Below are 10,819 nucleotides of genomic sequence, written 5' to 3' on the forward strand. Positions count from 1 at the left end.
CCATGTTTTTCTTGTTTCACCCATATCTTCAGGTCCAGGGTAAAAATACTTTTTAAAAAACTTTATTAAAATACCAAATTTTTCTCATATGTATATTTTGACTCCCCACCATTTCCACTTGTCTGACCACCACTACGACTATGCCCTATCATAAAATTCTATACATACTTAAAACCAAGCGAAGGGTTAAATTTCATCTTTAAAAACTAAATAGGCATTTTGTGCAACACATTTTTGGCAAAGGAACCTGGACAACATTTATTAGGCATGGTAGGGAAAGTTCTCACTCTGCATTATAGAAAGGACAGCCAGATATCGACTGTTACAGAAGCGAAATAAGAGAAAATTTTAACAAACTTTTAAAACTATTTTCTTAAAGAGACTTCTTCCACTGCCAAAAGTCTTGAACAGCCTCCTGGTCAGTCATCTGGAAGCAATTCTTCATGTAACTGATGAATGTGGCTTCCATTTTTGGGAAGAGAACCAAATTTTTCTATATTTGCTTGCATTTTTGCTTTAATGTCTTCTACAAAACTAGGTCCTTTTGGTGTTTTAGAAGTTTTTTTCCTGTTTTTGGAAGGATTCTTGACCTTTTGCTTTGGATGTTGATGGTTTTAAGTGTTTTCCATTCTGGTTTAATTTTTGTACTTTTTGGCTGGAGTTTCTCTGATAGATTTCTTCACTGGAGCTTTTTCTTACATTTTCTCATCATCAAATCATCATCATCATCTTCTTCTTCATCATCATTGCCATCATCTTCATCAGGAAGTTTTACCTTTTTCTTTGGAAACTTGCTACCACTTCCAGGGGCAACTCGCTTTCTAGACATGCTTAAGAGTTTCACATCCAACTCCTCCTCTTCGTCTTCTGACTCTGCATCTTCCTCTGCAAATACTAAGTGCTGTCCACTAATATATATAGGCCCAGAACCACACTTCAACTGTAATACAACAGGTGGTGGTATCTCGAAGCCTCCAAGAGAAACTGTGGGCTGTACAGATAGTTTCAAACTTGCCAGTGTTACTTTAATTGAACTGACTTCGTATTTCATTTCCTCTGCTTTAACAATGTGAAATTCATTCTTTACACTAGCTTCTAAACTGACCGCTCTTAAAGATAACTTCTGCTTGTTTTCATCATTATTCACCTTAAAGTGATAATCATTGTTGGTCTTTAGTTCATAACTGAAAAGACAGTTCTGGGGGCACAGGGGGTTCATGTCCATGTCCATTAAATCCTCCATGGTGTGGTGACATGCAGTTAGGTGGGAGAGAAGGTGGAGAGAGATGGGCAACCACTGGTCCAGAGAACAACTGTGCAGGACAGAATCACACTAGGGACAATACTTTTTAATTAATGGTTTGTAATCTTAAGGAAACTGCTTTGGCAGGGATTACAATAAACAAATAAACAAAAAACCACAATCTTATTGCTAGGTTGTGTGCTTCAGAAACTAGAGTTATTGTGGATTTGAAAATAGTTCAATGTTAAAATTTTCTCCCCTTTAGAAACTGTGTGTTCAGACACTCCAAATATGTATGTAACAAAAAGTCAAACAAAAAATATGAAATTAATATAATGTACCTGATTTTCTACTGGAAATAAATTATAAATAAAGAATCTTCTTAAGATTTAACAATTAAAATGAAAATGTCACTTGAGATATCTAATGTGATTTAGTTTTAAGTTCCATTCAGCTTAGAGTAAACAGTATGGGTAAATCCTATGAATAAGAATGAGAAAGTATGTGAGAAGTTTGAGGATAAAATCTTCCCTTGAATGGAAGATGTACATCTGGTTAGGAAGCAGAGAAAAATGTAATTGGGTAAGCACGTAGAGTTAGATTATGGAAAAACCCTGAAAGACAGATAGAGGAATTAGGATTTAATAGTATATAATAAAAAGGGGGGAATGATTGTAGGTGCTGGTACAATGATATTTCATAGTGAAACATTGTTTCAGGGACTAATAGGGAAGTTGGACCCATGGGAAAGCTTGTAGTTAGAGTTATTAGGAAGGAAGCAATAAAGATTTTGAAGAGAAGGATTGATCTGGTAGAAACAGCATTGGATCAACATTCCAGAGATGTGATGGCAATTATTGTCACTAACTCAGAGACCCTGGACATCCACTTAAAGTCTCAATGGGAGGAGGGACAAGATGGCATCAGATTAAGTGTACCCTCATCATCTCGCCTACAAAAAATGCCTGAGTGAGGACCAAATCCTGCCTGAGTGAGCTGTTTTGAGAACCCACAAAGTAGGAAGCTTCAGGAGATAGATCTGGAGAAAGTAGGACAAAAAGAGTGATTGCTCAAGGTAAAACTGTGATTTTCTGGCACTTGAGGCTGGAGCTGAGGGACAGCTAGGCCCCTCCCTCAGGGCAGAAAGCTGTGATATTCCCTGACACTTGCTGGTCACTCAGCTGGAGGAGACAAACTCCAAGAGTGGGAGGGTTCTGGTGAAGGGTGGAGAGGGGTCCCCTGAGTGTGGGTTCAATTGTCTGGAACCCCTTTTTTGAGCTTTGAGGTACGTACCAGCTGGCTTGAGAAGAAACCAGGAAGAGGGGAGAGGCAAATCTGCTGAGGCAGCCTGATTTACCTAACCTATCTGGGATAGGTAAAATTGGCCTGGGAGAAGGTAGAGTTAGGCAATTAACCTGCCCTGTGCAACACTCCTAAGTGAGGGGGACAGTAGGAAGTGCTTAATAAGCTTGCAAGAGCATGTTTAGGGTTCCTGGAAAGGTGTGGGTGCTCTTTCTCAATCTCTTTTTTTTTTTTTTTCCCCTGTGATGAGTTAAGTCACCAGGGTCCTATTTGAATTTCAAAAGGGAACTCTCAGGCAGGCTTCCTGCTGCCCTGAGAGAGAAAGCTGATAGGAGAAAAATGGAGGTGGGGGAGGACAGATTCCTAATCAGCAGTTTATCCAGTTGCAAAGAGTTGATCCTACCCCAGGGAAAGGGACTCTTTCTGAAGAGCAAATCAACCCAGAAAGTTTAGCTCAGTGGAGGAGTTTCAGCCTTGAATGTGCAAGGTCTCTAATTTGATTCCCGGCTCCTCTTAGATTAGTGACCCACTGAGATACTAAACATCTAGCTGATACTTTAGGTCAGGGAAAACATAGACATTATTCTTGTATTAGCTTCCCTTGGGTCTCTTATTTTTCAAAAAAAAAAAAAAAAGAATACTTTTGTAATAGAATTTAACTTAGTTTGCTCACTAAAACCCACTTCAAAATCTGTAGCGAGAAACAGAAACACCAGCAGCCTGACAAGCTCCATAGGGGCTTGCAAGGGAAGTTTGGTTTTTCTTAATGTTTGGTTGACTCCTTGCCTGTGGGTTTCTGTTTTTTTGTTTTCTTGTCTTTCCTTCCTCTTCCCCCTCTCCCCCCTTTTTTAATTAGGTGCTGCCAGCTTGTTTCTTGTTTGCTGTGTTTCCTCTTCCTTGATTTCCTCTTTTCTGTGTGTACTGATTTTGGGTACCAACACTATCACTTTTCCTTCCTACATCGTTCTATCTTCCGCCTTATGTTGTTGCTCTTACATTCCACCTCTCTTTGTTTAGCCCCCAATTTGTCTGGCTTTTTATTTCTAACACTTCTATTCTGTTTTCTATCTTTTATTAGCTCTGTTTTTGTCCTTTCTTTTCTTTTTCCCTCTCTCCTCATCATGCTGGCCTTTTAACTCATACTATCTTCTTCTTCATATTCGGTTTCCAATTTCATTGTAGGTAGTCCACCTTTTTATTCCTATAACTCTACACTGCTTACATGAATTTAATATTCAGTCTCCTAGGTTTCATACAGTTCTTCTACTAAAATTTACTATCAATATCACTATTATACTTTTTCTTTTATTACCTCTTTTACTTTCCCTGGCCCTAATCTTTTTCCTTCAAGGGAATTTAGACAACAACAATGAAATAGAATAAGAAGAACAAAGTGTCAAAGAGAAAACTTAATACATACACAAAAGCAGCAAGTAAATAAAACCTAAGACTACACAGAGAAGCTAATCAACTGAACAAACTCATCAAGATAAAATGATGACCAGAGAGCAAAAAAAAAAAAAAATTACAAACTATACCAATAATCAGACATGGCCAGTCCAATAAACAAACTAAAAACCAGGAAGAGGAGCAGAACTTTGAACAAGTAATTCAAGCTGTCCAAACAAATATCATGGACCAACTTAATGAACTGAAGGAAGAGATCAAGGATATTAAGAAAACAATGGAGAACATACTGAAGAAATTACAAACTATACCAATAATCAGACATGGCCAGTCCAATAAACAAACTAAAAACCAGGAAGAGGAGCAGAACTTTGAGCAAGAAATTCAAGCTGTCCAAACAAATACCATGGACCAACTTAATGAACTGAAGGAAGAGATCAAGGATATTAAGAAAACAATGGAGAGCATACTGAAGAAATTGTAAACATATGCAAAAAGATAACAGATATGATGGTGATGAATGGCACAATCCAAGAAATCAAAAATACACTCTCAGCAAATAACAGCAGATTTGAACAGGCAGAGAAAAGAATTAGTGATGTGGAAGACAGTACATCTGAAATCAAACAGTTAGTAGAATTAATAGATAAAAAGATAGGAAAAAAATCCAGCAGGGACTTAGGGATTTGAATGACAACTCAAAATGCACAAACATACACATTATAGGCATCCCAGAAGGATAAGAGAAGGGAAAGGGGACAGAAAGGGTGATGGAGGAAATAATGGCTGAAAACCATTATTTCCAGTGGGAGATGGATGTACACATCCAAGAAGCACAGCACACCCCAAACAATATAAATCCCAACAGGCCTACTCCAAGACATATACTTGTCAAATTATGCAATGCTCAAGGGAAAGAGAAAATAACAAAGGCAGCAAGAGAGAAGAAAACTGTCATATACAAGGGAAACTCAATAAAATTAAATGCTGATTTTGCATCTGAAATCATGGAGGCAAGAAGACAGTGCTATGATATAGTCAAGGTACTAAAAGAAAAAAAAATTCCAGCCATAAATACTCCATCAGGAAAAGTTGGCATTCAAAAATGATTGAGAGTTCAAAATATTCACAGATAAACAGAAACTAAGAAAGTATGCCAATAAGAAACCTACCCTTCAAGAAATACTGTTCTTTTGGCTGGGAAATCTCTTCCTGTTTCCTATTATGGCCTGTAATTTTTTGCTGCTGTCTAGGCATCTGAATATGTTGGTGAATTTACCCTGATGGTTAATTTCTCTCTTTTGCCTATTGTTTTTTTCACAGCTCTTCTTTGATATTTGGTTCAACGTATTCTCAGTCTTTAAAACTGCCCAGTATAAGTTACCAGAATTGGGCCAGGGACTCACTAGTGGGGCACAGATTTTGTTCCAGTGGTTGGATACAGAGAACTGGAACAATTTTTGTCCATGCAATTTCCAGACTGGCCAGCAGATGGTGCTAGTCAGCATACCTTTCCACAGAGGTGTTTAGTCTTGACTTTCCTGTGTTCTTGTGTTAAATCTCTAGACTGGAGATTCAAAGCAGGCTCTGCTGGCTGAATTCACTGAAGAAAAGTACCCCAACCTCCCCTCCTTTTTCCCTTGAAACAACTGACAGGGAGGAAGATGTTTGCACCCCTCTCAGTTAATGCAGTGAGCCAGGTGTTTTAGCTCAGCTTAATATCTTGAGGTAGGGAAGGGGATCCTTTCCCTGTTGCCATGGGGGCTTAGTAACTCATGTTTGTTTTTTCAGCTTCTTTGTCACTTGGTCCCTCACCCTCCTGGGAGTTGTGTAGTACTGTCCTGGTCTGCTGACCCCCAAAGAAGGTCCCTCAGACAGTATTTGTCTCTTTCTCCATTGTTTTTGTGAGAGCATTCATCTCTGCCTGTTAGTCTTTGCCATCTTCCCACTATGTCTGATCTAAATTTAAAAAATAATCTTGATACTTCTGACCATGAGGGAATAACAGGGTCTGGAATTATTGCATTATAAAAACTAGAAAACTATAACCAAAATAATAAACAACAGTTTTCAGACATTAAACATTGGTAGTATAGAACTATGAACCTTGACAGAAAGGAAATGAATTATATAAACCCTATGAGGACCTCAATTTTCTGCCTAGCATCAATTTCTATATTGTAGCAGAGAGCAGAACCTAAATAGAGTTCCATGACTTAAGGAGCTTTAAGATTGACTTAAGGAGACAGAGAAGTTGAAAACACTAAAATTTGTGATTCGGAGTATCAGAGAAAGAGGAAATATGTAGAAAAAGAGCTCCAGAAATTTGAATAGGCATTCCTGTAAGCTCTTGGCTGAATAATAATCTGCATAAGCAAAGGGTAAAATTCCACAAGACCAGGCAAAGTAAATTTCTAGAGAAAGAACAATTACCAAGTAACTGTAAGCAAAACAACTCCTAGAGTTCACAAAGTGCACATAGGGACTAATTTAAGCTTCCACCACCTGTGTGAAGAGATCTTTTTGAATATCTGGGATATTTAAGACAGACCTCAAAAGTTTCATGCTTCAGTAGCAGAGCAAAACTTTCTTAGAGTAGAGGATACTAAAGACCAGCCCTTGGAGATGCAAAACAAGCCCACAACAATCAAACTGATTTGCAAGCAACTTAGCCACCTGCCAAAAAAAACTCCTACACTAATATGAATAAAACAAAATCCAGCATGCAGTAATGCAAACTTCAATGTCCAATATCCAACCAAAAAAGTATTAAGCATATAAAGAAGCAGGAGAATATAACCCATAAACAAGAAAAGAATCAACCAGGAAAAAAATATATAACCCATAACCAGGGAAAGAAAATAAAACAATAGAAAAACAAACAGAAATGACAGAGATAATGGAATAAGCAATATTAACCAATATCTTGTGTGGGAAGTCCCCCCACTGGAAAGTCCCTAACGGAAGATGGCACCTAGAGCTATCAAAATGGCACCTGGGGCAACCAAACGGTGCGAAAGTAACAAAAGAGCGCCTGGGGCAATGACTCAGCATGTACTGGAAACCAGCCCATTTCCGGGAAAAGGCAACCGAAACCGAGTGAGCACAGACCTGCACAAACCTGATAAGGGCATGGCAACCAGCACTAGAGCTCTGAGGTACGTTTCACTCCGCCAATATCATCTAATCAACCCCTTACATGGTCCTTCCCCTTAAACGCCCATAAAAGTTGTCCCATTTCCTCAATAAACCAGACCTGTGCTACAAAGCCTGCGTCTCTGGAGTGGACTCTGTGTGAGAACTTTGCTCCGTTCACCGCTCACCTTGTTGCCGGAGTTGAGATTGCCGGGGACCCATAAAAGGCATATCTCTCTCCCTCTCTCTCCCTCTCTCAATCTCTCTCCTTTTTTCTCTCATACTCCCTCCTACAAGCTGCGGTGCGTTCTCTCCGGTCCGGCTTCTTCCGTCCCTCTCCACGTGTCCCCTGTCTCCCCTGCCTTAGCCGTCTCGAGCAGACAGCATAAGTGGTTGAGCAGGAGGTTGGAAGAGAAGGTACGTTGAGAGAACAAACCCTCTCTTAACCCCCACTTATCTCAGTCCTACATTCAAACGCAACAATCTTGAAGTAGGTTTACAGTATGTTCCTTATGCTCAGGGATTTAAATAAAAACATGAAAACGATGAAAAGAAATATAAAAAGGGCCCAAGTGTGATTTCTAGAAATGAAAAAATTTAGATATGATTACAGTAGATGAGATACTGTTCATAACTATTTAAGATGAAGCACACAAATGAAAAATACTGGGAAAAAAATAGTGACTTGGAGGTCAATAACAAGTGTCTAATGTGAATGTCATTGGAGACCCAGAAAAGATGTGAGGTCTATTTGAAGAGCAAATGGTAAAAGTTTTCTAAATTTGATGAAAACTATAAATCCATAGATCCAAGAAGGTCTTCAAACTACAAACAGGATACACACACACACACAAACCACAAGACTCATCAAAATCAAATTACTGGGGAGTGGATGTGGTTCACTGGTTGAGTGTCTGCTTCCCATGTACGAAGTCCCAGATTTAATCCTCAGTATCTCCTTAAAAAAATCACATTACTAAAAACCATTCATAAAGAGAATGTCTTGGGAAGCGGACGTGGCCCAGTGGTTAGGGCATCCGTCTACCACATGGGAGGTCCGCAGTTCAAATCCCGGGCCTCCTTGACCCGTGTGGAGCTGGCCCATGCACAGTGCTGATGCGCACATGGAGTGCCGTGCCACAGAGGGGTGCCCCCCGTGTAGGGGAGCCCCAGGTTCAAGGAGTATGCCCCTTAAGGAGAGCCGCCCAGTGCAAAAGAAAGTGCAGCCTGCCCAGGAATGCACAGAGAGCTTACACAAGATGCACGGAGAGCTGACACAAGATGACAGAATAAAAAGAAACACAGATTCCTGTGCTTCGGACTACAGCAGCAGCAGACAAAGAAGAAGATGCAGCAAATAGACACAGAGAACAGACAACCAGGGTGGGGGGGGGGAGGGGAGAGAAATAAATAAATAAATAAATAATTTTTAAAAATTAAAAAAAAAGACTGTCTTAAAAGCAAAGAAAAAAAAAAGTACATTAAATACTGAGAACCATAAATAAGAAATCCCTACCAGAAACTACGCATGCCAGAAGACAACATTTTTTAATGCACTGAAATAAAGACAAAAATGAAATACATCAATCTAGAATTCTATTCTCAGAAAAAAATAGCTTTTATAAACTAGGGCAAAATAAAGATTTTTTTTTCAGATGAACAAACACTGAAAGGATAAAGCACTAACAGATACGTAAAACAATAAATGTACCAGATGAAATTTATCAGGCGTAAGAGAAATAAACAAGATAAAAACTTGTACCTACAGAAATTAATAAAGTTCACTAGAAATGAGTTTTCTTAATGTAATAAGTGATATTTTCTCATTTTTAACTTTTCAAAAATAATTGCCTCAAAGACAAATAAATGACAATGTATTTTGGGATTTAGAATATATGTGTAAAAGTAAATTGTATGGCAAAATAGCACAAAGATGGGAAATGTAAGTGAACTGGTGTCAGATTTTTTAATTATATAGAAGGTAGGATAATATTATTTGAATGTAGATGATGAAATACTAAGGATTCATACTGTGATCCTTAAAGCAACCATTTTATAACTTTTAAAAATAAAAAGTTATAGCTAGGGAAGCAGTTGTGGCCCGATCAGGTGGGCTCCCATCTACCATATGGGAGGCCCTGGGTTCACGTTCCAGGGCCTCCTTGTAGAGGCAAGCTCACCTGCATGCTGTGGAGAGCCACCAGCCCAGGCACCATGGAGTGCCACGAGCCCACAAGCATCACAAGAGTGCACAGCAAATGGACACACAGAGCAGACAGCAAGCAAGCCACGAGGCGGGGGGGGGGGGGGGGGGGGGGATGGATAAATAAGAATAAATAAAGACACAGAAGAACGCATAGCAAATGGACACAGAGAACAGACAGCAAGCAAAAAGATGCAAGGGGGATAAAAAAAAGTTATAGCTAATACACTAATATAATAAAAGAAATAAAATGGAATATCAATAATATATTATCCACAAAATAAAAGATTTAAAAACATTGAAATCATACAGCATGGGTTCTCTGAATCAATACCAAAAAGATATCTGAAAGAAAAACACAAATATTTGGAATTTAACAACTTATTTTCTAAACAACTAGGTATGTATTAGTCAGCCAAAGGGGTGCTGATGCAAAGTACCAGAAGTCTGTTGAGTTTTATAAAGGGTATTTATTTGGGGTAGAAGCTTATAATCACAAGGCCATAAAGCATAAATTACTTCCTTCACCAAAAAGTCTGTTGCCATGTGTGGAGCAAGATGGCTGCCTACATCTGTAAGAGTTCAGCCTTCCTCTTCCTCCTAAGGCTTCATAGTCCCAGCTCCTTCCTTTCTCAGCTGAAAGTTAGCATAAGGCTTGTCCCTCTCCCCAAGGCTTGTTTCTTTTCAGGATCAGTTGCTCTGTTCTCTCCACAAGGCCAGCTGTAAACTGTCAGGCAACTGGCTTGTCTCTCTTCCCGGGGCCTCTGCCATGTCTAATGGAGCCTGCTTTCTTTCCTCACATATCTGCTTCTCTGTGTGGGGGGCTGCAGCATCAAATATTCCAACTCTATCCTCTGCTGTGTGGTTTTCTCTGTGAGAATACTACTGATATGGCCAAATCAAAATGACAGTCTTAATTTAAAGTAAAAGTGAATCCTCTGACCTTATACAATTTAATATACCCAGAGGACAGACCAGTTTATAAACATAATCCAATATCTATTTTTGGAATTCATAAGCACTATCAAACTGCTACAAGGTATTAGAAAGATTTAACAAAGGAAACTAGAAAAGATTTGAACTGAATGATCATGAAAATACATACCAAAATTTATGATGTGCAGCTAAAGCAGTGCTTTGAGAAATATATCAATTTCAGTGTCTATATTAGAAAAGTCCAAAGGCCTAAAATCAATTATCCCAGCTTCTAATTTAAAAAACTGGTAGAAGAAGGGAAAATGGAACCCAAAGTAGCAAAAGGAAAATAGTAAAGAGTGCAATCAATAAAAAGAGGGGGGAAAGCAGAGAACATCATTTAAAAAAAAAAACCTGGTTGTTTGAAAAGAACAATAAAATTGATCATCTCTAGTTAGACTCATAGAGAAAAAAATAATATAGACACAAATTACCAATATTAGAAATGAGAGATAGAGCATGACTACAGATGTTATAAACATTAAATGGAAAATAAGGGATTATTATGAACAACTGTATGCAAACAATTCATTAACCTGGATAAAATGGACAAA

At 38.6% G+C, this 10,819-nt stretch overlaps 1 pseudogene; it reads right to left on the bottom strand.

The window, feature by feature from the left end:
* Positions 1-373: 373 nt before the first annotated feature.
* On the bottom strand, positions 374-1,243 carry LOC101447717 (nucleophosmin pseudogene; annotated as a pseudogene).
* Positions 1,244-10,819: the final 9,576 nt, after the last annotated feature.

Source organism: Dasypus novemcinctus, chromosome 6 (genome assembly GCF_030445035.2).
Source record: "Dasypus novemcinctus isolate mDasNov1 chromosome 6, mDasNov1.1.hap2, whole genome shotgun sequence".
Classification (NCBI taxonomy): Eukaryota; Metazoa; Chordata; class Mammalia; order Cingulata; family Dasypodidae; genus Dasypus; species Dasypus novemcinctus.